This window comes from Cyanistes caeruleus, chromosome 7 (assembly GCF_971803275.1).
Source record: "Cyanistes caeruleus chromosome 7, bCyaCae1.hap1.1, whole genome shotgun sequence".
Taxonomy (NCBI): domain Eukaryota; kingdom Metazoa; phylum Chordata; class Aves; order Passeriformes; family Paridae; genus Cyanistes; species Cyanistes caeruleus.
The window spans coordinates 38,357,224-38,383,766 of record NC_141707.1 but is presented as its reverse complement, the minus strand read 5'-3'; the positions used below and the strand labels follow the sequence as shown (position 1 = coordinate 38,383,766).

The following is a 26,543-nucleotide window of genomic DNA, read 5'->3' as shown; positions in this document are numbered from 1 at the left end:
GCACATTTGGTACAACTTTCATTTCATTTTGTATTTTCATTTGCAATCTCAGATATCAAAGAAAGCCAAACTGACAAAAGCCAGCTTGCAAACCCAAGAGTGAAGTTTTCCATGGTTTACAGAAATCAACCCATAATCTATTTTATTTAAATCTCTGAGTGCAAAAAAGGCTGCAGGTTGTCAGAATAAAAGCTAGAATCATAGAATTGCTTAGGTTGGAAAAGATCTTTAAGATCTTTGAGTCTATCCATTCTCCAGCACTAATCCATGTCCTCAAGTACCACTTCTACACAGCTTTTAAATCCCTCTGGGGATGGGGACTCCACCTCTGCCCCCTTCCAATGTTTGACCACCTTGACAGCAAAGAAATTTTCCCTAATATCCACCTAAACCTCCCTTGGCACAGCTTGAGGACATTTCCTCTTCTGTTCCCATCAGTTTCAGTGAACCCTCCTGGCCTGGTGTCCCCCTGCAGGGATGGAGATTGGGTCTGAGGGATTTATTCCAGCACAGCAATCACCCTCAAACAAACACCCAGAATTAATTGGGACTTACCTACACAGGTGTTTCTTCAATCTCTTTTTTACTATGCTATAAGCTCTTCTACCAGGTGGTGCTCCCAACATCACCATTTCTTTGACTGCTTTTTCTTCATACAGCATGGGACTTTTATGAGTCACGTGGACCCAGGTATAGCAAAAATACCTCACCCTCAGCTTTGTGTTACTCCAATGTCAGGAATTAATGGCAAACTTTTGACAGACCCTAAATAAAAACAAGCAACAGACAAAACAAACAAACAATCAAACAAAATCCCCAAGCTCTTTAGCTTGCTTCAGTTTCCCCCAACCTTTCAGCAATGTGAGTTTTCCTTATGTTTGGGGGCAGGAAATGAATAGTTACCATGGAAATTGCCACAAATCTTTTTCTTTCAGCCTCCTTCAAGCTACAGAGCACGTTTATAAAGACACACATAGAACACACTCGTCATTAAAGAACTTAGGCAGCAATAGAACTGCATTTTCCCAAGTTTTACAACATATTTCACAATAATTTGCTCTGCTCCCGTTCTCATTACAGAGGCAATATTAGAATGATAATGACTTACATGCTCTGTCATAGTTTACTACTCTGACCTTTTCAGTATTCTGCCTTTTGAAAGCTTGACAGGGCCACCTCTCCTGCTCACTTTAACATGGCAGAGAGCTGGGACCAAGGAAAGAAGGGGATAACAGCAACAGACACTCTGCCAAATTCTCTTAAGCTTTAAATAACCTTACTGAAACTCATCATTTCTGGGGTGTATTTAAACAGATTTCCTGTCTTCCTTCCAGCACTTTGTGCCCCTGGAATTGCACTGGTCATCCAGAACAATGGCTTACCTGCAGAAGGTGTGTTGGGAAGTGAGAGGTCTACACCCACACTTGAATAACACTTTGGCCTTTTGAATTATTCATCAGCTCAAGAACAAAGTCAGATTTTGGTCCCAGATGACCAGATGTCTGTTTTCTCAGCATGTAGAACTTTTTTTTTGTTGGGTTTTTTTTTAATGTGTCATTGCAGACCCCAGGCCCATTCCCTTTGCCATCTGCAGAACTTTCTTTATTTTGTAGGATAGCAGATTTTTTTTTCAGCTGCATTTCCTGCTGCCAATTCCCCTATAAATCATCAGGAACATGAAGGAAGCTCCACAGGGACAGTGCACAGCCTGCTGCACAAGTGTGGGGTCACAGGTAGACGTGCTGGCATCGAGTGTGCTCCTCCCACTCCCTCATTTCCTAGAGCATAAAGTCAGAGAAAGATCCTAAAGAGAGTCATTGTCAACTCCCCTTTCCCTTGTGTACCTCTTTTAGTGGCACAAAGCCATATCAATCTTGAAATGAGGGCACAGAAGGGCAGGAGCCTCTTAAACCAGTGGAAAGCTTGTGATGGAGGAACCAATTGCAAGGATCAAAGAATTGCAGAATGGTTTAGGTTGGGAAAGATCTCCAAGGCCATCGAGTCCAACCTTTGTCCAAACACTACCCTGAAACTAATCCAGAGCACTGAGATTTCTGGAGCACCTGCAGGGGCTCCACCAGCTCCCTGGGCAGCCCCTTCCAGTGTCTAATGACCTTTTCAGTGCAGAAATGCTTCCTGATGTCCAGCCACAGTGAATGGGGTTCCTCATTTCCTGGGATGGCTGCTCCCCATCCCAACCCTTTGCTGCACTGAGGAGCAGCCAGGCTGACAGCAACCTCTGGTTTTAGAGATTCAAAGGGAGCTCTCAGCCTCCTGCTGCTCAACCTGACCTCCCTCAAACACTCCCCTGATGCTGCTCCCTGCCTTCCTGCAGCTGAGGTGGGGATCAAGCCACTTTCACCCTTTCACATCTCCATCTCGCATCTGTCCTCTCCAATATTACTTGCAGGTGTTTTGAAAAGACCCACACACACTTCAGGCTGCCTTTTTTCCCCTTTTGCACTGCTCTGAAGTAGTCTGCCCTGCACATTAGGGCTGCAGTGTAATGCTCCTCGAGTACACCACTTCAATAAAAAACAGGTGTTCCGCCGCTTTCCTGTGGGATCCTTCCCCACTGCCAGCCATGTGCTCTGCAGAACTCGCTGGTGTGGTGATGGAAGAGTTAATCATCTCCCAGCCTACTGCTGGAGGATTATTTAGCACACCAGGTGCCTGCTGCACTCTCACTGTGGAGGAGAGCCTGGGAACAGAGATGAATCAGTGCTGCAGCTGTGTGAGAGAGGGGAGCTGCTGAGGCAGTCGGGATCTCCCTGGGACCTTCTGCTCTTTACACACGCACAGAGCCCGTGCTGAGCAAACCCCAGTGAGCCATCCCAGCTCCCCCTTGGTGGCTGCACAGCCCTGAGGGTCTCACCTTCCTGAGGAACACCAGCACCCTCAAAGTCTGCTGGTCCTCAGATTTGGGCAGATGCTCATTGTTACCTGTTGCTTGTAAAGCTGCTCTGCTCAAGTACAAAGAGTTTCTGTGGCTGTAGAGAAATATAAGTTTTGCTATTACTTTTAGTTCCTCTTATCTTCACAACAGTCAGACTTCAAGACACCTAAAAGCTCTTATTGCTCTTCTCCAAGTGCAGCTTCATCTTCAGTCAGAGAAGTGCTTGATTTTGAAATTTTTTGGTGGATTTTTGTGTTGGTTTGTTGGTTTTTTTTTTCCCCTAAACAATGCATAATTTGATAGCATAACTCTTGAGTTTTCATTTCACACAAGAGTACAAAAGCAGGGAAGAGCCTGTCCCACCCAGGAGGGCAGGGGAGACCCTCAGATGACACCAGGGAGAGTAACTGGGATTTCAAAAGTCACGGGACCAGGTGTCTGTCTTAGGTACCAACCTCAGGCACAAGAAGCTCAGGAGAGATGAATCTCAGAACTACCCCAGGCCAGTGGGATTTCCCACTATCTTTTAATCAGAGGAAAGCTATCCTCTGATCCAATCCTGTATGGCTTGATTTGTGCAATTCATAATGTAAACAACAAATAAATCTGTAGGGTTTCAAATGGCTTGTCAAAGAAAAGAGATTTTTGATAATGAAAGTATTAAAAGAAAACCAATATGGGAACCACATTGTACCATTCACAGGGAAGGAAAGTTTTGATCCATCTCAGCATCTTTCCTGTGCTTAACTGTATCAGAAAAATCCATAGTGCTAAACTCCCTCTCTCCCTCTGTGAAAGTTTTGCTCTGAATGAGATAATTACGTTTTCTCTGGTACATCACCTCTCTCGTCCCAGGGGGTTAAATATGATACACACACTGAAGGCAGTGCAGATGTCCCTTGCACGAGTGGTCTCGTTATGGAGATCTCCACCTACAGCTCCCCTGCCCTGGAGATAAGAAAAATGAACTCATGTTAAGAAAACAAGAGTTAGAATCATGGGCTGATTTGGGTTGGAAGGGACCTTAAAGCTCATCTCATTCCAACCCCCTGCCATAGGCAGGGACACCTGCCACTATCCCAGGGGAGACTTCCAGGGATGGGATGTCACACTTCATCTCCTCTCTTTTCATCCCCTGACTTATGAAACGAACAAAAATTAATATTAAGAAGAAAACCAAAATTAAAAAAACAACACTTACTCCACTCCAGAGGAAGAAAGAGCAGAAAAGAGGGTGATGGCACAAGTCCCCTGGGATCTGCAGTGCATGCAGAGGACTGTACATACTCTTCCCAAGTGCAGCTAAATTACATTGTGAACACCCTTTTTTTCCATCTGTGATAGCCCAGAGCAGAGTCACTGCCCCCACCTGCTGTGACATCAGCTGGTTTCCCCATCCTGCTGAAGTGGGGTAGGTCCTCCCTAAACTGTGCTGGTCCAGCTACTGCTGGCACTGAGTGGAGCATTCATGGTACACCCTAAAGTAATTCCTAAGTGACTCTTACTACCATGTATCCCATACCCAGCTCCTTTTCCTTCTGTTCTCTGCTTCATGAGTTTCTTTTCACTTTTCCTCAGTGTTTACTGTATTTTGAATAGTTCTGTGGCTACCATCCGTAGGAGAACCATGGGAACTGGCAGGCAATGAATGACTGGCATGCAAAAGGGGTTTTTTAGGGTTTTTTTCTTTCCCCTTCTTCTTCTACTTCTTCTTGAAAACAACCTTGGCGAGCCATCAGATGAAAAAATCCATTCTTCTGCCAGCCCCTGCCCGGTGCCAGTGTCAGGATATTTAAAGCTCTCTGAGAAGTGGTTTGGGGGAAACTAGCACCAAAGCAGCATATCGAGCTGCATCTTTGCCCTCCATATCAAAAAAAAAACCAAAAAAACCAACCAAAAACCAAAACCACACCCCAAACCAGAGGTTTCTGAGCTCTCTCTGCTACCAGGCTTGACTTAAGTTAAACATCCAAGCCCCTGACATAAATGTGCTCTGTAGGAATCTGTAATAAGGTACTCCAGTTAAAACTAGCAACTGCATTTTCGGTGTGAGAGCATAATCCCCATTGTTACTGGGGAGTCTGGATCCTGCCACAACAGAAGGGTTTTTGTTATATTACATGCCTACCAACCAAGTCCTTTTCTTTTATAGCTCCCTATGGTAGGGAAGGGAAAAAGAGTGGATTTAAGTTTCCAGGGAGCTGTCGGCCTTTGTAATAAGGTCCATGGCTCAGTGCTAGTTGACAAAGGGGGTTAGCAGCAGAACGGTGGTGAGCTATTCATCCTGCCAGCGAGCTCAGGTGAACGCGGCGCTCGCAGCCAAACAGGAGCGCTCAGCCCCATTCACCCGGTGCCTGGGTAATGTACCACAAGCTGAAAGCTGTTCATTGAGCCAGCGGGAAATTCAGGCGTTTAGCAAGCGCTGGAAGCGGAGCTGCTGTGATGGATGGTAATATCCAGACCTCTGGAGCTGCGCGGAGATCTGGACAGACCCTGGCGAGAGAGGCTGGGAGTGACGGGAGGATGGGATGAGGTGTTCCTGCTCTTCTCCCTGGGAAACTGCAAGGAAAAGAGATGAGTTTGATTTATTTCCCATTGTGAACCTCGGGGAAAAGAGCAAAGCTAAGAGCAGAATACACAAACAAAACAAAAGACTTAACCCCAAGGGGAAAAAAAAAAATAACCCACGCCTGTTCCTCGGGGAGAAATGTGATACTCCCCAGCTTGCCCACTATCAGCACTCTGAGACCCGCTCCCAGCTGCTCGGCATTCTTGGGTTTCATCACTCAAATCTGAATTACAGGAGAGAGTTAAGGCTGCCCGAGCTGCTCCTGCTGCTCCCCTGGTGCTGCCCCTCCGAGCGATGCTCAGCCACCACCAGGGATGCAGCCTGGACAGCTCAGAGCCCACCACGGCAGCAGGAGGCAGAGAATCACAGACACCTGGCAGGGCGACAGGCAGAAGTCAAAAATCCAGGGGTCCCAGAGCATATAAAACAAAATTTAATTTCTATCAGGATGGAATTGTGTCTAAAATTGGCCAAATAAGAAGTTATAGCATTTATCCCTTTGAGCTGTTGGCTGTAGGTGGAAAAAAAACCCATCAGCAGCCCTCTGCTCCACCCCAGGAGCCCTGAAACAACAGGGAAGAGAAATCGCCCCATAAACTGCAGCTGATCAAAATCTTTTATCTTGAGATCATAGAATGGTTTGGGTTGGAAGTGAACTTAAAGACCATCTCTTTCCATCCCCCTCCCTACGGGCAGGGATACCTTCCACAAGAGCAGGTTGATCAAAAAGCCCTGTCCAACCTGGACTTGTTTGGTCACATCCCTCCAGTCACCCTTGACACCTCTGCTTCATATGACAGCTCATTTAAAGCTACAAAGATCATTAAAAATATAAATGTTGATACATATTAGTAGTTTACAGAAAACATGGCATCTTGCCCTGTATTGAAATAACATCTATTATTTAATAAAATCAAACAACATGTTATTTGAGGAAACCAAGGGGTGAAGAGGTTTGCAAAAGAAAAAGGAGAAATCACTGCCTATCCATAGGGGGAATTTGGTAGGAGATGATATTCCTTGTTTCTACTCAAATGCATTCTGCCCCAGTTACACACAGCCCAAAGCCACTGTGGTACTCAGGGCTGCTAGTGCAGCACAAGCTCTCAGTGCCAGAGCTGATAAAGTCCTGCTGATAAAAGGACAATTAACTGCTAAAGGTCTGCCTGAACTTTCTCCCCACATGCTGCTCTAGAGGCTTTCCCTGAGGACTGGGGAAAGCATCCCTGAGGCTTCAGCACCACCTCTTCAGTGATTTGGCATGGCCACCTGTGTTTTCTCAGAGATCCTGTGCCAGCTGAGAGGAGCAGGGATCACCCCTTCATCTTCTCATCCCCACCTGACCCTCCTGCCTCTGCTGTCACAGCTGTCCATCGCTGCCAGCTCACCGCAGCACTTCAGGGGACAGCAAGGAAATCAGACAGTGACCCAGAGCTGGCAGGGTGCAGGGGAACACAGCTCCAACTCCAGCCCTCAGCCTTGGCTGTGGAGCGGGATTTACATAATAATTAACTCCGGTATTCTTGGACAACTCGCTCTCTGTGCAACAACTGCAGATGATTCCCCCGTACACCCTTAAAAATCTGTCTAGCTAACAGATCCAAAAATCCAACACCTGTGTGTCAGCACGAACAGCTGTACACTTCCACCGCTCCTCTCTCTGCAGAGGATGCCACATGCCAGTTGCTTTACTTAGAGCGTGTGGGGAGACCAATCCATTAGAGAGGGAACACAGCATAATTAAGAAGCAACATGCTTGCTTGTTCCTGCTGCCCTAATATTTTTTAGTTTTGTTTGGGTTTTTTTTTTATTATTTTTCCTCCCCCTACATACTTTGTTTAAACAACTCCATCCACTTTATTCTGCTGTTCTTCAGGCTTGCAGGGGTAGTGAACTTGGGAGGCAGGGTCTGTTTTTCCAGCACTCATCAGCTGGCGTGTCAGGGTAGAGAAGCTTCCAGTCGAATTATATTTTTGTCTTTTTTTTTTTTTTTCTTTTCCCCTTTCCCTGAGAAATATCCTCAATGAGAAAGGTCTTCTTGGAATAAATAACGGGAGACACAAAGAGTGCAAAATCTAAACACCCGCATTCCGCCCGCTGTACGACGGCAACAAATGATTACATCCACCCCGAAACATCCACAGACGGTCATGTTTGTTTTCATTGCATTCCAGATATCAGTTGCAATAACTCTATATATATTTCTTTCTCTCTCTTGCTTTGTGTGTGAGTGCTTGTGTTCCCTTTACACACGGAACAGGAGAAACATTTTGTTAAACTAAGCTTTATCTTCGAAACCTGTGCTCCGGCAATGCACGCTGTGTGTAAAAATGCAAGCTAAAAAGGGGGTTTTAAATCCATTTGGAGCCATAATGTGAATTTATCTTCACATGAATAATTTGCACCAGTATTCCTAATTTGGCAAGCAAAGACTGCAGCATAGCTTCACAAGCCATCGTACCTTTGTGCTCTTAATCCTCATGGGGCTACCTATACTTGTCTTTCTGTACATTGGATCACTGCTAGTGGAGGTCTGAAAAGCATCTCCAGCAATCTTTAATTCATGTGATTAAAAATTCAAAAGAAGCCCTTGTACCAGCTGTTAAACTATGTTAGTAAGCTGTAATTCAGAGTTCAAATCCCAGCAAATTGAAGGTTAGGTTAACAGGATCATTCAGTGGAACTGCATTATATCGTAGCAACTAGAACAGTAGGTGGACTGTTTTATACATGCTCATTTGCAGAAGATAAACTAAGGATGAGCAAACTCAAAGCACTGCAAACCTTGCCTTGGATTTATTTCCCCCCCTTTCTCTTTCTGTGACATGATTTTTTTTTTTAGAGCCTGGCAGATGAAACCAACTGTGGGTTTTGTTTAATCTTTGCACAGATAGAAGCGGAGTAAAATCAGCATGAAGTGTTTTGTTTAAGATTATCTGGAATCTGAGCAATAAGTTTTTCATCTCTGAGACTAATTCGTTTAAATATTACAAAGGTGAAATGAGTTTGATTGTCTTAAGTCTACTGTTCACTGTCCTTCAGCAAATACAGAGAAAGTATGCAAGAAAAGAAATCCACATTATTTAGCACAGTATGATATGGTTATTCTTTGCACAGACTGGTCCTAGGGTAAACTTGCAGCAAGTCTGGAAGAATCAACCTTAAGTGCAGCTAAGGCTGAAAGTCTTATGTATGATTACAATTATTATTTATTAGTAACACCACAGTAGTCATTAGTCTTCAGCTGAGACTGAAATGCTGTTGTGGAGAGTGTTGCATTAAAAAATGACATTATTTGCTCTACAGTGCTTACAGGCTCTGCAGCTTTACAGAGCTTGCAGGGGGAAGGTGAGAAACAGGATGTAATATCATCTTTAGTTTGCAGATGGGGAATTATGGCACAAAGTGTCTTTCCCAAAACCACACAGGAAGTGTGCAGAGCTAGAAGCTGAATCCTGATCTCCTGGAAGCTTTAACCAAAATACCATCCTTCCTGTCTATTGAAAGAATCACATATTATATAATAGGCTGTAAAGCAGACCTTTAAGGGGCCCAGACTTTTGATGTGGTCCTCTGCCTGTGGTACCCAGCAAAACAATTAGCCCATTTAAAATATCCTCATAAACTCTTGAACTCCATGATCTTAGAAGTGTATTTCAGCCTTAACAATTCTATGATTCAATCTTGTGTTTCTGGTGAATTTTCTGAGGTGGGTTTTGTGCAGAAGAGGGGAACTGGAAAAGGAGACAAACTGGTGGGAAAGTCTGGGAAGGGTTGATAACTTGCACAGGATAGCAGGAGGGAGAGGGGCAGCAGCCTTTTGTGGGACAGGGTATTACTGGGGGACAAAGCTTCCCAATAAAAGCAGTCAGGAAAACTATGTCTTTCAAATTAAGAGGAAAAGATGCTAAAGAAGGAAAAGCACTGAGGATAAGAGGATAAGAGTGTCTGGCAGAGTCAAAGGCTAACTGAAGAAAAAGGTGAGGAGAAGTTTGGTAGGAAGAAAAGAAAGGACCATAACAAAAGTTTAGGTCTACAGCCCTTCTGTCAAAGCAAAGGAACTTTTGCATAAGTTGCAAAAGAATAAAAATTTAAAAAAATTATATTTGCAATTTTTCCTTCTTGCTGTTGGCAAGATACCACCCAGTGAAAACCCCAACAAACTTTGTTGTCCTTCTAGGGATGTACTGACAGGTTGGAAGAAAGAAGACATCTGTTCAAGCATCTTTTGGCTGAGACGCCTACGAACTTTGATCGAGCAGCTCCTTTTAATTTCCCACCTGAGACAGCATTTCTCCTGAAATGACTAAAAGTCCTGGCTATTCTTCCCAATAGAGGTCTTCATATAAATTTATAAAAACCAGACCAAACCAAACAAACAATTAAAATTTGCTTGTGACCAGCACGATTGCCTGCATGTGGATGATGTGTGGCTGGTTGCTGCCATTAAAACCCTCCAGTGACAAATCCCTCCCACTGTGGGTCAGATGTCATGTCTATACACATGGCACTCCCCAAACAATTTTAATGCTACATCAAATACAGTGTTTAAAAATAACTTTGTCTAACCAAGGACTGAGTAAAACTTGTGAAGGACTTGGCCTCATAATTTAGAGTCATCATCATCAACAGGCTTTCCCTTGGATAGCACCTTTCATTCAAAGATCTCGGAACACTTAATTTAATTAAGCCTTTCAACAATGCCATCATGCAGCCAAATGTTATAATAACTGCTTGTAGAGGTTTGAATCTGAGACAAAGAGAGGTTAAACGAGTCTCCCAACGTCCCAGAACGAATTAATAACCTCGCCAAGAAGAGGCTTCAAAGCCTCCCTGCAAGCCATGCTGCTTCTCTCCTTTCCCACCGTGACACGGGTGGGTTTCTGTGCCTGCTGGGCTGTGCTGAGGGTGCCTCTGGATTCCTCTGCTTCCCAGGGAGACAGGGAGCAATCTGTGTGAGAAACAGGCAGCAACTGCTCAGCAGGGTTAGCTGCATCCTGAAAGGGAAGGTGGTAATGGGAACATCCTCCCCCCAGAAACAAGATGAGAAAAGGTCTCGCAGTGCTTTCCTCCACGCCACCACTTCCTCTGGGTTACCTTGGGAAGGGGGATTGCTTGCTGTTTTCCCATGCCTGAGAGCTGTGAGATCTTTTATGGCACATTAGTGGTCTCTTATAAACTGAGTCCAAAAAGCCACGGCTGGGAGAGTACAGTCACCTTAGCCCCGTGTGGGGAATTGCCTCAGCCCTGAGGGAGGAACATCCTGTCCTCGTACCGGCAGAAAACGCTGCACTCTGACTTTTTCCTGGAGGTCCCTTGCATTCAAACGCTGTCTAGTCCCGATTCCCTTAGCCTGGGAGATCTGAGCAGCATACAGGCTGCAGTGGTATGGCTCCAGGCCATACAGCACACACTAAGCATTACCATATGTCACAGAGGCAGCTAGACAAAATCTTCCCTGCAATGCGAAGAGCAGTGCTGGATTCATGCACAACTCCACTAGTTAAGACCAAACAGCAAAGGTTTTGTAAAACAAAATCAGTTTGGTTTACTGCTGAGCATCAGCAGCTGCTTTCAAATTTACAAATGCTCGTACTTTCTACAAAACATAAACGAAAAGCAACTGGTTTCCAAGCCACCTGCCCAGACCTGAGACAGGGATTTGTTTTTTCCAGGTGTTGCTGCAGGGTTTCAGTCACCACAGGTGGAGTGACCACTAGAACACTGGGACCTGCAGCTCCCACCCTGCTACCAAAGGAGAGCTGGACCTCATGAATGTGAATTGCCCCGATCTCTGCAGGATTTGATGTTTATTACACCCAGGATTTCCCTGGCATGGAGCAGCTCCAAGATTAAATACTTGGCCCTTTTGTTCCAGGGACTGGCTCAAGGAAGGAGGCTCTGCAGGAGATGCATCATGCACAGGGAACATGGGGTCTCATCAGAAAGGCCACATCCCGTCTTCTCCCAGCTCTACAGTCCCATGAACACAAACATTTAACCCCTATCCCAGTCCCATATTTTTAAAGGGACATCTGTTTTCTGCTTCCAGTGGCTCCAGATTAAGTCATGTCCATGACAGGATTGATGCCACTCACTACTGACATGATACCTTCAGTTTGAGGGTGACATGGTTATTTGGGCTAATTTCCTAGTGGTAAAGCCCCGTGTAATTGAACAGTGTTGAAAACAAGTGAGGTTGGGCAGAACTACAAACAAAGTTGCTGGTGGTACCCATTTCACCAGGCCATCTAACCAAACCCAAGCTCCAGGAATTATATGATGCTTCAAAACATCGACTTTGGCTTTTAAAAACAAGCCCCTGGTCCTTATTATTGAGAAGTTCAAAATGTGTTTACTGCTGAAAAATCAAAAGACAAAGAACAATTCCAATTGTATTTTTGAAATCTAATTATTTGAACCATGACCTTGGAACGTTGGGAGCTGAATGCAACAGTGTAAATTACACACAAATTTCTACAAAAAAGAAATTATGTGGGTTTAAATGACAGTATAATGGTTTAAGCTTATTTATATTAATTAAGCACATCAAAATAATATGTGACTGTTAATACATAAAACAACATTAAAATATAATAGCTGTTTTCTCTTAAAGGTTAAATGGTCTTGATTCTTTGCATGTGCAAATGACTGTCATTGTCATTAATTGCCATCATCTTGCTTGCTCACATTTCTTGGAAACGCAAGGCTGGACACTTTTAGCATGCAAATTTAGCTTTAAACTCTTTGCCATGGGAAACCTGGGTCTCAGTAGGACCCACACAGGTAAAGCAGAGGCTGCAGATGAGCCCTCAGCACTGTGCCCTGCCTAGCTCAGCTCCGTGGAAGGCTCCCAGCTCTGCAGATATTTTCCTCCTGCAGCAGTTCACAGTCCTTACAGCACACAGCGAAACTCGCATCTTAAATTTATCTTAATGAGCTGAAATCTGCGGCCCTAATTGGCGTACACATGGCGTGGTTTTAGTTACGAGATAAACAATTTATTCCAGTATCAAGGAAACATCGGTTGGGATTTTACGAGGCTCCCAAAAATGTTTGATAAACCCACCCTTCTGTTTGTTGCAACAGCTACGGTAAAATAAACTCCCAGCACATCCCGTGGTGGCCAGGCTGAGCTCTTTGTCTCAGCCCTGCTCCCACCCAACGCCCACCAGCTTCGCACCCAGCTCAGCCAAAAACACCGCCCGGGCTCCTACAGGTGTTACATTTTTTGCTCCCCCCAGTGACCAGTTCCACTGCGATTGGACTAAAATAATATCTCCAAAAGCAATGTGCTGGCATGGCTGAGAACATACATATAAGGCCACTGAGGTCCGCACAGCAAGGATTGCACAATAACCCATTAAAATAAACATTTGCAACCACAGATAGCTGGACTGAAATCCCTGCTCTGATACAAATAACATCTGGACAACTTTTGTATGCATCTTCCAGCATAAAACACCCTTGAGAAAAAATAGAAGGCAAGCTAAAAGACAAAGGACCACTAAAGATTTTATTATGCTATGGGTGTGGTGCCATAAATTTGAGGGGATTCAGGCAAGAGTTGCCAAGCTTGAATTTAAACAGCATGTTGTTTTTAAAAGTTGTAACATTAGTGACGAACAAGTCAGTATTCTTACATAATTAATCCAGTGTGAAATAGAGTGACTGGAAAACATCCAGTGGTTTAAAAATAACTCAATCGTCTTTAAGATCCACAATACTATAGGATTTAACATTAAGGCACAGGAAGTGAAGGCATCTTGGTACGGAGCATGCTGTTTTAATTCCACTAAAACTTTACGAATTCAGCTTAACCGAGCTCACTGTGCAACAGCCCTGAGCCATGCAAAGCCAGGGAGGTTCCTCTCGAGTGGATCCCAGGTTTAAGCACCAGGATTCTTCCCCCCACCAGAAAGAACTGTCTCTAGCTGGAGGTGCCATTAAAGAGACCAAAATAGAAGTGCTTTCTTTTGCAAAATGGTAATCCTTAACTGGGAAGACTGGGAGAAAAGACAAAGATATGCGGGGAAGGTAATGAGCGTCTTCAGAAGATGGATAATCATGGGTTGGAGTTGAATGGACTTCAACATCCAGGGTTATTCCTTAGTGGTGTTTCCAGCTGGCAGCAAGCACAAGAGACTGCAAACTGGAGACACAGCCTGAGTGGGGCTCAGTGTAATGATAAAGAAAACCAGCCAAACAAAACCCTCCTTCAACCTGAAGCTGCCACTTACGTTTGTAAACAGAGGGCCTGATTCTTAAGTTATTCCCACGAGAATCTCCAGCAATGCCACCTGTAAAAGTAAGAGATGTTATAGTCACTCTTCTTGCAGGCTGGATAAATTCTAGTGAAAGGTTCCCTGGCCATGACCTGTATTATTTTTAAGGTCTCCTTCAACTCAAACTGTTCTGTACCCTCATGAGTCCAAAATTGGTCCTTCTTGGAGAAGTGCTTGGCACACTCTGCTCACTCTGAAATCACAGGAAGCACCAAATACTTGTCCTAAGTGAATTCCCTTATCTGAAGCATCACAGGCCTGCCCAGAACTCCAAGTCTGCACAAGGATATCATGTTTCTTGCTGCACAGAAGTTGGTGGGGGTCCAGGAGAAGCTAAACCCTTTATTTGAAATCAGTCTCCGGGAAGCTGCTGGTCTGGATGAAGCAAGATCCAGCTGATTTTGAACCATGTTTGATGAGTGATGATGCTGAGTCAGATTTTGGCCAACTCTCCTATATCTGAGTCTAGTTACAAACAGAGAGCCTGTGTAACCTGGGGCCACCAGCCTGGAACAACCACCATGGGTCTAGCTGGACACCTCAAAAACATTTTACTGTCCACTGTGAAAACCTACCAGAACCAGGAGTGTTCCAAAGAATATGTGAGTTCCCAATAAAGGGAAACAAAGCCTAAATCAATGATAGAAGGTGACTCTTCCTAAGCAAAAAGCATTCCCATTTTGCCTGGCTTGACATACAGGATGAGAGCAAATACATCAAAATTGTAATCTAGAATGATCAAAATAAATCACACACAATTGATTTTGACTAATGTAAAACTAACTGAATACATTTCTGGAAACAGTAGTTATGAATTAATAATAGTGATTAAGATGAATTAAATACACAGACTAAATTCTGCCCTACAACATGCTGACTTCCATGGAAACTGTGCGTGCACTTAGGGTCTGAGTCTAGCAAGTTAATTTTGAATTACTTTTATCTGTTGATTCAAAGTAGTTTGTTAAAAAGAGTTTATGTGACTAAATAACATGCTGTACCTATCAATGTTTATTGAGCTTTGACTATAATTTTCTCAAATTAACAGTGTATTTGCTTAACTATGCAAAAAGTGGCTTTGTGAAACTCATTATTGCAGGACTGCAGCAAGTCTTAATAAATGTGACTCAAAACAGTGTCTTCATTTCAGTGGATAGGGTCAGTATCATTAATCCCATCTCCTGTTTTGCACCTTGTTCCCATTTAGCTATCATGAAAAGTCCAATCCACAAATTCTCCCTCCACTCTGATAGTATTATGTCCCAAATCTGACACAGAAATATTATGACAACTAAAATTAATCCATATTTATACATATATATATATATTTCTCTAAAGCTTTCCTTCTCCAAAATAGATAGATGTAAACACATATTTTTATATGTATTTTATTTCTGTATATACATGTGTATATACATATAGCAGTGTACATTCATGTGCATTTTCTCATATGTATTTGTCTCTATAACAGATTAATTCGTTATGACAGACTTGTTCTTGGACTAGAAACTGTGTGAAATTTAGAGAAATGGAGTAAATTGAAATGCAGCACATGGCATTTCCTATGAGGATTTACAGAGGTACGTTTGGGAAAGAGAAAAGATCACCTCAAGTTCAAGCCCGTCAGGTGGAAAAATGGTGTTTAAGACTGGGCATGAGAACAGAAAGAAGGGAAAAAAAAACCTACGGATGTGGAAGTAAATACAAAATGAGCAGCGTTGCCATATGGGTTTCTGGAAGGTAACATGTGTCAGGTTAACCTGGTATCAGTTCAGATTAATTCTGATGAGAACATCTGCAAAGAGGGACTTGTAGGTGAGCAGAGAGCCTGTGGGTGTTATCAGAGGAGATTAAAAGAGCTGGGCACGCTCAGCCCGATAAATCAAAGGCTGAGATGCAGTTTCTGTCTAGAGATAAACCAGTGGGGTTAAAAGAAGTGGGGAGAAGATTTGTAATTAATCCAAATATGAATGGATATCATCTGGCAATTAATGAGCTTTGTGAGGAGCCTGATAAAGGAACCTGCAGTGTGAACTCTCCCACAGCTAGTCAACAAGAGCATGGGGATGAGGGATGGAAGGAAACAGCAGCCCCAGAGGCTGCTGAATGTAGGGCTTGACCAATCTACAAAAGGGATAAAGAGCTGTGAGAGTGACCCAGTGCTCAGAGGACCCCTGCTGACCCCATCTTGTTACCTTTTCTTTTTTTAGATGGTTCCATGAATTTTTAACCTTTACCAAAAAAGTGCTAAAGTGACAAAGTTTACCAAGAGTGATGAAATCAAAATTTTCCTATCAAAATATTCCACTCAAACATAGAAGGTTTTGGGGTGGTCTAATTGTGACCTTCCAGTAGCTGAAGGGAGCCTGCAAGACAGATTGGGGCAGACTATTTACAAGGGCCTGGAGTACAGGACAAGGGGGGATGGCTCCAAACTGACAGAGAGCAGGTTTAGACTGGATATTGGGAAGGAATTCTTCCCTGTGAGGGTGGTGAGGCCCTGGAACAGGGTGCCCAGAGATCCCTGGATCCCTGGAAGTGTCCAAAATCAGGTTGGATGGGGTTTGGAGAAACCTGGGATGGTGGAAGGTGTCTCTGCTCATGGCAGGGAGTTGTAATGAGATAATCTTTAAGGTCCCTTTGAACCAAACCCATTCTACTATTCCATGATCGCTATAAAATGTTTTCTTTTCAGTAGAAAATTCCCTTCAGTTTATTTCTAGAGGCTCAAGGCAGAAACCAGGATGTCTGGAAGGGATATGGACATTTATGCCTCACTGCCACTGACTGACCTTCTCCAGAGAGCTCAGGACACGACCGGGTCAGGGTCTTTGTGCTCCTGGTGATTGAACAGCTCTGGATCTCAGCTCTTGCTGAATCCTGATGGCAAACAATGTGGTGTCTCTCCTCTGGCTGCTGACAGGAAAACGGGCTGTTTCCTCATCCATAGGGACTTCCCAGTCCTCCTTTTTGCCACAGACTGGACAAGAACAAGGCCTGGCTCATGGCAAGGACGTTTGGAATTATTTCTTGGAGACTCTGATGGCTTTTCTCTGTATGAGCTGAAAGAATGGGTTGGGCAAATGTTGCTCCATACTCATAGCTGCTCTTACCTTAGGCCAGCTGGGTGCACCAGATGCTCTAATTAGTAGACCATATCAGAACTTTTCTGTCAAAATTACTTTTCTAATAGAAAATGTCCTCTCCATGAAAAGGAAGACGGTATTTGGCATGAAGAGTTTTCTCTCTGTTTCACTAAAGTACGGTTTTCTTTTCAACTGGTTAAATTTTTAAAATCAAATTCAGATTTATCAGCAACTTAAATTGTGAATTTCTAAAAATGTAATATTTTTAGAAATCCTTTCATATGAAAAATGTTGTGGTTTTCAATTTCCATCCAAGAGTTGGATAAGTTTCTTTTCTAAAAACAGAAAATATGTAATGGGAAGGGATTTCCACTTTCTAGCCAGCCATGGCTTTTAGTGGTATTATTATAATTAGTTATTTTCATTTCTTTTATGTAGAACCATTCATAAATACCCTAAATTGCAGCAAGGAGTGCACACAAGTAATTTTTTAAAGCACAGGGCAACAAAAAGCAGAATCTTATTTTTTAACAGAAAAAAAACAGTAAATTAAAATTTTGGTTTGAGATCAGAACTTGTACACAAGTGAAATTACTGGAGATGGCAGAATGTATTAAAACTAAAGCTTTACAGAGAAATAATGAGCCTGGAAAATAACTAAATGCATTTAAATGTTCCCAGTGGTCCCAACTTTGAGAGTTGCTAGCATGTAGCAAAAAGAAAGTTAAACTTGGCCCTTGGTCCTCAGGATGGTGAAGGCTCTTCCATACAATTCCTAGATGGATACAAGCTACATCTGACACAGGAGCTTGCTGCTAATTGAGGCCAGTGACAAATTAGAGAGAAACATCCAACATAAAATAATCTGTAGTTTTCAGGACTCTGATTTTGATTGTTCCTTGAACAAATAAGAAAAGAGTTTGCAACAGCCGTGACCTGGTGTTTGCAGGTAGGCAGCATAAAGGGACAGCTTGGAATTGAAAGTTTTAACACTGACCTGGGATTTAGATGCCAGAGTTTAACATTCCTATGTCAACAAGTAAAAGGAATGCAGGAGGAAGTTTCCAAATGCAAAAGGCATATTCAGAATGAGGGACAGGTATGCTGTGGGTTGTTAACTCGGATATTAATCCAAGTACCCACCATGGGAACCAGTGACAAACCAGGTGTTGCTACTTCATCAGGGTTCCCTTCAGCAGAACATCTGTCCTACAGTGGTTTAGTACACAGTACATGAGGTGAAACATGATGGTCCTGGAGCAGGCTGATAGCTGGCATTAACATATGTGCATTTATAATTTGATTTTCTGTAACTCTGTGAGTCCACAGCTTAGATAGACTTTGACAAGTCAGGTGTGTTTTAAACTGGGTGCACGTGGTTGGAAGGTTTGCTGCTGAAATATTTCCTTTCCTCATCAAAACAGCACTCATCTGTGGTATCTCTGAATAAGGGTGGTTAATAGAACTTAGAGAAAGGACACTCCAGTGCTGATGCTGGTTTTGGTGTAAATTATTCACTGATATAAACCAGGAGCTGGTGCTACCAAGGTTTGAGCAAAGAGGAGTCTGAGAAGATAGTAGGAGATGAAATATCTTTAGAGGATATTTCTAAATTTTGGTTCAAAATTTCATAGAATCACAGAAGAAGCATTGAAAGGTTTGGGGTGGAAGAGATGTAAAAGATCATCCCATTCCATCCCCTTGCCTAGGGCAGGGATACCTTCACCATCCCAGGTTTTTTCATGTACCTTTCCAACCTTGCCTTGGACACTTCCAGGGATCCAGGAGTAGCCACAGTTCTCTGGGCAAACTGTGCCAGAGCTTTTCAAACCTTTGAGCAAAAAATTTCCTCCAAACATCGAATCTAAATCTCCCCTCTTTTACTTTAAAACTCTTCCCCCTTGTCTTGTCACTGTATGCCCTTGTAAAAATTTCTGGAGTAATGAGTGAAGGGGAAAAGTAAAAATGAAAATAGTCCCCAGGATAGAGAGGAAAAAAAAGAAATTTCCTAGGTACTATATTGCCTTCAACATTTGCAGTGGGAAGCCACATGAGTCACCCTGTAGCATCCCCATATACATGTTAAATGTTCTGCCCCTAACCTTTGCTGAAATCGGAATGAAGGAAAGTTTCAGTCCAAGCATTAATGGGAAAAGTGATTATTTGCCTTTAGAGAAGATACCCACTGAAAAATGATGACATTATGTGCTCTTTACAGGGATGCTGCAGCTTTTATAGATGCTCTTGGTACAATTCATTTCTGGGAACTGCATGTGAGAGGGTTTTACCACTGTCATTACACAGAAGTGCTATGGCTGGGCTGGGAACCCTGCAGCAGCTTTGGGGTTGCATCCCCTAAATTCAGCTGAAGAATAACTGAAATTAAGCTGAAAGCTTGGTGGTGAGAAGAAATTGTAAGGTTGTTTCCACCTGGCTGAAAGTTGAAAATCTGAGAGCTCTGGGCACTGAAGGTACACAAAAGGAAATGAACTTGGCCTGGGAATTGGGCCCTGGGGTTTGCAGATCAAACCAGCCAGCGAGGCACACCTACTGCTTGTGCCAGTTCAATCCAATGCTTTGTATCTCTGAAATGATACAAACACCCTGTGTTTGTGAATTATCTAAATCCAAGCTTAAAACTGTGTATATGGCTTATGTTTATAACTGCCCAGGAGAGCCATGTAGCTCTTTCTAAAGTGACAACGCTTTTTAAAAACATAACTTCATTAGTTACTCATATTTAATAACCAGGACAGGGCACTTTTCCCCACTTCAGCATTGACATTTTTTACACTCTCAGTTTTCACTAATACCAAAGTCTAGACTTGCTCAGCGCAGCTGAGATGAAATATTTCATGCAATATCAGCTTTTTGGCAGCCATTGGATTTGTGTACCCATCAAAACTTCATCTTCTGAGAAGAGAAAGAATTAAGAAAAAGTCATTTACCCAGTTAATTCTGTAACTATTGATTTCAGTGTAAACCCCTTCCTCTTTATAAGATTAATTTAGTTCTTCCCATGCCCCACAGAAAAATCTTGTGCCCAGAGAAAAGCTGCTATGAAAGGGATACAAATGAATCTACTTAGATAATTGTAATTCCAGTCAGACACTGGCACCATGTAGTTCATGTTTTATCATAAGAGGCCAATTTCTAAGATTTAGCCATCAGTCTAAAGAGTACAAGACAAAATTTCACCCCCGGGACTGTAAAGGAGGCAGAGTTGACTCCAGTCAATGAGATTGTACCTGGGACTTGCAAGATCTTTGAATAAGAGAGTTTTTTCCCCTGTGAGAGTAAAAACATCTCCACCAGTCTCGTGGTGTTAGTGTTGAACATGTATTTTTCTATAAAGTGAGGATCTCTTGCCCCTGTTGTCCATCAGTGATGGGTAACCAAGCCAGCAGCCATGAAACCCTGAGCGCTGCATTACAAACGCCTGCCCTACATTTGAGAAGTAACATCAAACAAAAACCTCACCAGTTTCATGTATTTTTGTAGTGGAATCACAGCACAAGGATTTCCCCCTCCTCTTTTCTCTAATCAAAGACTGATTAATTAATTCTCATTATCTCCATCTCTGTCACAAAGATAGCATGGTGACACTGTCAGAAAGCTGTTGTAATTTGCCTCAGGCATGGCTGTAATTTGGTGGTGGTTGAAGTGAGTGCTCACTATTTTTGTGGGTCTCATCACCCCCACGTCCACAAAAAACGCTCCCAGACAAGAGCTGTGTGTGCCAGTAGGATGGAAATAGGTGGCAAAACCATATGAGCCTCACTGCACAACCTTTGAATGAAAAGAGCTCAAGAGAACAACTCACAGCCTCAAATATTCCCACAACTGCACCAAAAGCAGTGTCAGACCAAGTCAGGAGAGGAACCAGCTCAAAAAGGAAAAAAAAAAAGCCCTTTTACACAACAAAATGTATTCAGGGAAAACTTCTCTGCAGCTGCTGCTGTTGGGACAAAGGGAAGGGTGAATAAACCCTCTCTCCCAGCAGACTGCAGAGCAGCTCCCGCTGAAAGGGACCACACCAGGAAACAGCTCACCACAACCCCATCAGGGTGAGCTGGGACAACACCACGGCCCTGGGAGCACCGGGAGGACGGCTCGTTACTGGCAGTAATGAAAGCATCCATGGACAATTGAAACCACATGGCACCAATCCCCCTCCAAGCCCAAGGTTAGCGCCGATCCAGCTTTCAGCTCGGCGAGCTACATAAACCAGACGAGGTGCGGCGAACAATGGCTCACGCGGGTGTCCCAGTTTCCACCAACAATGTCAGCCACACTGCTGGTGACTCAATTTGTTTCCATCAGATGCTCTTTAGAGTCGCCTCTGGCAGCTACATTTTTCATGCTGCTTTACCAAGTGAACGTTATCCAAGGGCAGCGTGAGGAGCTGGCACCCAGGAAAAGGCACACGAAGCTCTGTATTCACATCATACCTCGCAATTCCAGGTTTTGAGGGATGCTCCTCCTCTTCCCAGCCCTTCTGGCTCAGGTTTTGGCGTTCAGCTCAGAGCACGACATCTTCCCATACTGCTGTTCTGTAAAGCAAAAGGAACCAGCAACACCAACATATAATACTGACAAAGAAATGTTATAAATAAAATATTTATCCTATGTATACATGTACCTGCCTTTTATATAGAGCTGTGCTACATCATCTCTAGTGTAGAAGTAGCAACGTACTCAAAGCAAATAAAATAAATATATATCTGACCTCAGTGCAAAAAAAAAAAAAAAATCTGCTTTCTCAGTGTAACACACCATAACTTGAAGTTTGCTCTCCCAGCATTATTTGTTTAATAGAAATATTTTCTGTACTACCTTGTTCTGGCAGAAAGTCAGAATTTGCATTTATATGAGGTAGTTTATCAAATATAACATACAGAAGTCTGTTAAGTACACATTGCATTTTGTTTGTGAGAAAATCTGTTTGTATTTAATGTAGTTTTTAAATTAACCTTAATGAAAGCTTCTGAAAATTGTTGTTCTAAGCATTTGAAATATGCAACAAGAACTAGTGGAAGACATAAACATGTTTTCCATTATATGTTATCAGATAGTCCAAAATTACTACAAAAAGAATGTGGGACTATGTTAAATTAGAAAGATAAGCAAGCATTTAGTTAAAAGGCAAAGGTCTTTAGAAGAGTAAAGCATCTGACAGTTAACCCCAACATCTTATGATCTCCTACCAAGAGTAGGACAGCACTCTCAGAATGCATTAGGGTGTTTTAACCACATCCATGGCTAAGAGAGAACAAAAAAGAAGTTGTGTTTCACAGAAATCCCGTGGTGGGTGTTTGTTCAGTCAATATTTACAGAGTGGTAGCGTGGCCAGGGCCATTTTTAAAGATCTTACTCAACCACTATCAAATATGGTCTGCCCACGGTATTTATTATCTTTTGAAAAGAATCAAACATGTGAACTTTACAAAGGGCCTTATAAAAGAAATAAAAATGTACAACACCTTCAGTTATCAAAATAATATTTTTTATTGTCTTCTGCTGTCTGCTGATTTAATTTTTCCCTTTGACAGACTGCTTTCTGTTGATGGTCACAAGGGTGACTTTGTGAAGAACATAAAGTAGGGAGCAAAAAACCCCTTGGTATTATGGCTTTCTTCCCATCTTTTCCTCATACATCCAATTAAATGTATTATAAAGAATAAAAGGGTATTGTGGAAAAAAATTGCCAAACAAGGACAGGCATCAAGAAGACATTTAACGTATCATGTGAGGAGTGAAGCAAGCGGTACCTAAGCAGCTCGTGGATGAGTTGTTGTCACAATAATCATTCAAAAAGCAGCAATAAAACCATCACTGGTAATGATCAAGTAAGGGAAGGAAAATCTGACTAACAACGTTGTCCTACTATTCTGGTAACCCTTTGCATAGAGAAAACTCAGTCAAATCAGGTTTTAATCAGGGTGATATTTTTCTGGAAACTCTTCCTTCCCAACACATTCTGGCACTCAACCAGTGCTTGAATAACATTCCCACAGCAAGTCTCGAGTCAAGCTTCGTTTTCATAATCAACTGCTCTGGAAAACAGGGAAATCAAAGGGCTTTTCTCAGAATTCCATTAACTTCTCTGGGAGATAAAAAAGGGAGGAATACCCCATTACCAACCAGTTTTCAAGACAAAAAGTTCTAAGCTCCAGGTGCTGGAGTTATGGGTGAATCTGTCCAACATAAGGGCCACCTTCACTGAGCATCAGAAGCTGCTCTTTTACTTCCTTCCACTTATATTTTCTCACTAACACATTGGAAAATTGGATCATTTTCCTTTTTTTTTTTTTTTTTTGAGCATAATATAGGTAGGTCAATCCAGCTGTCACCTGGGTCATGGAATAATGGAAATCCTGTTTTGGATCGTGTCCTCAGTGTCTTGTTTAAAGGGGATGGTTTCTTATAACTGAGTTACAGATTGCTGTGCTCATAGGGTGGTCACAGAACTGCAGCTCTGCTTTGCATTAAAAGTGGAATTTTTAATAGCCAGGGAGGAAAAAGGAGAAAGAATTGAGAAGCTGCAGTATGCACATTTTGCAGTAGGGACCAGCCCTAAACACCACGCAGGCCCATTGCCTGTCATGTCCAGGGATTCTGGGGTTCTTTTCATTTATATCAGACAAAGGGTGGGCTGGAAACAGAAGATTTGGGAGAGCCAGCCTCCCAAAGCCCTCCACCCTTTGGCTTTCCTGAGTTTCCTTGGCGGTTGTTAACCCAACATTTACAGCCGTGAGAAGCGATGGGAGCTCTTGGATCTTGCAAATTCTGCATGAAGAAGAGAGAAACCCTAAAAATTCCTAAATTTCGTGCTTTTGGCTTCCTAACTGAACCTGGAAAGTTTGAAGGGCTTGACTCAGTTTCCCATGTGTGCAGGCCCCACACTGTAGATGGGATGGGGGATGAACAGAGCTGTTTCAGGAATGCTGAGAAGCCAGACTGGGCGAGGGCAAGACCTCGGAACAATAGCAAAGAGCTTGGGGACATCTTCCACAAATAAGAAAGTTCTTGGCATACACCACAGCCATGCTTAGGAAAGTTTTCTGAGCCTTTCCTAAATAGCTAAAGGAGATTCTTTTCAGGCTTTTTAAAATTTATTTTGAGAGCTGGAATGAGCAGAATTTGCATATTCTTTCGGACGCTATGGGGAGAGAGATGGAACCGAGCTTTTGTGGATAGGCCAAAAGATAATTAAAGCAATTATATACTGTAAAGGAATATGTTATGCTATTCCTAAAGGGAGACTTTTGGCCAGATAGAACTGATGACAAATATTTATTTTCTTCTTTTGGCAATTATAGACTTAGTAGGCAGTATTAGGAACACTTATCAGTATTCATATATGGTATTTAGGGTGGCATTTTTATTATGTTTAGTGCAGAATATTTTCACACGTTAATAGAACACCCATTTGTTTTAAGAAGATATTAAAGCCTGTCTAATGACAGAGTGTAGAAAATAGCATGATCAGAGGTTTGGGGTGACTTTGGGAAGATCTGGGGTGGCATAAAAAAGCCAAACCATGTAAGTTTAACACAGTGGGGAGAATTACCTGGGAAAAACACTGGAGCTGCAGGGTGACGGCCTGTGGCACAGAAAGGATACAGGGATCTTTGAGCAGGAAGCTATTTGGCAGGCTCTCTGCCTTAGCTGGCGGAGAGCAGCCAGGAGCTGATTTAGTCAGTGGGTAGGAGAGGCAGCTCCCAGTGAAGAGTTGAGAAAGCGAAGGCGGTCCCAGTGAACTATCAAGAAATACCGATCCGGAGTTATTATGTAACATTAGGGTCAGAACTGCAGATAAGAGGCTGATGCATCACAGCCTTAGCAAACAGCCAGTGCTAATATGTTTGCACAGATAAGGCAGATTTGGCGTGGTGCACGGGCATAAAAATGAGGAGCCAACACGAGCTGAAACGGAGCTCAGAGCACCACTGCCAAGAGATGTAATTCTTGTCTTCATCTCCTTTGAATATCAAGGTTTATTTAGTTTACAAACATATGGGTTTTCAAAGCTATTACAACTGTGACATCGATTTAGAAGCTACAGACATGCAAGAGGTTAAGATTAGAGCTGGCCAGGAATTTTCTTACAAAACAGAATTTTGCTTTTTAGCCAGGATTAGTTAAGACAACTGAGCCTTACAACATCATCCTGCCAGGTGAAAAAATGACTCACTTGACAAGCACAGTGCTGTTGGGATGAGTCCTTTTAAACTGTGTATTTACATAAACATTTATGGGCTGTTATGATTATTAAGAAAAGATGTGATAGGGAGAATTGCACCTTTCAGTTGCTCAGGCAAGGGGAGGATAGTTTGGGAGCCACTACCTTCCCTGGATTTATTAAAGTGGTGAGGAAACTCTTGCTTCTCTGTACAGCAGGGTGGGTTATGCCTTCATGCCGTGCTCTATACCCACTTTAACCTGAGGTTTTTCAAAAGGGCATCAAAACAGAAGAATTATAAATATTTTACATCTGAACTTCACTAAAACTGGCATCTAAAAACCAAAATAAAAAATTATAATAAACTAAGAAAAGCTGGTTTCATAAAAAATTCTTTACTGGAACAAATGCTCAAATATTAAAATGAAAGAATCACAGAATTATTTTATTTGGAAAAGCCCAACCTCAATATTACTACTACTAATAATAATAATGATAATGAACAGCACATCTCTCCTTTTAGCACACTAAAGCCCCTGCAACAAAACAAGAAAAGCAGCAGAATCCTGTGCCAAATCATCACTACACTCTCAAGCAAAGAATTTTGAACTTCAGCTCAATTCACGCAGATGCTGGGGATTATTTGGGCAGAACCCGAGATTACGAATCAAAGAGCACAGAGCAGCACATGTATATGCTCCAGTTATGAAATCTGCTTACTGATTAAAGTCATCTATGCTAAAAATAAAATAAAATAAAAAAAAAGGAGAGAAAAAAATAAAAAAAAAAAGCAAAACTGATGCAGAGATCCGAAAGTATGTCTGTGGATTGATGGGGCAGAGGTTAAATCCAGATGAGGGTCACTCAAGCCTGGTGCTGGTCTAAATGAGTTCAGCATTAGTGTTGAAAAATCCTGGCGCTGAGCTCACCACCTGTCTGCTGCAGAAATCTGAGGTTCAGCTCAAACTTGAGGGTTTCTTGCATTTCCAACACTTATGTGCTGCTAAGCAGGGAGGAGGAAGTGGGTAAATCTGGCTGTTGTTTCAATCGCTGCTACCACCCTTAAATTACTTTTGTCTGCTGCCTTTTAAAAAGGCACCACTTCTCACTTGTAGTGCAACAGGATGCTTGAATACTGTGCAAATATGACAGAGAGCTTTAAATAGTGAATCCTGTCAGGAAAATGCAGCACAACCTTCCCTTTTTCTTTTTTTTTTTTAATATATTTTTCCTTTACGTTCTTATTTCCATTTCTTTTTTTACAAAAGAGGTCTGAAAAGGCTAAAGGAGAACTGCCAATTTTCAATCCAGGCAGTGATGACAAAGCAAATATTTAGGTCCTGATCTCAACCAGAAAAATGCCTTAAGGACTCAGAACCGAGTTTTGTGTAGCATCAAAGGGTTAAAATATCCAACACTTCAAGGAAAGAGGAATAGATCACTTAAAACACATATTCTATTATTTGTTGAAAACTTGTAGGGTGGATGTAAGCTTGTTATCATTCACCAGAAGATAAAATTT

At 42.5% G+C, this 26,543-nt stretch overlaps 1 long non-coding RNA gene across 1 annotated transcript; it reads right to left on the bottom strand.

Moving 5' to 3' along the window:
- Positions 1 to 1,522: 1,522 nt before the first annotated feature.
- On the bottom strand, positions 1,523 to 21,389 carry LOC147652319 (uncharacterized). The gene is made up of 3 exons (XR_015289164.1): positions 21,288 to 21,389; positions 13,706 to 13,765; positions 1,523 to 5,455 (listed from the first exon to the last, which is right to left on the bottom strand). It is a non-coding gene; the product is annotated as an uncharacterized LOC147652319 (long non-coding RNA).
- Positions 21,390 to 26,543: the final 5,154 nt, after the last annotated feature.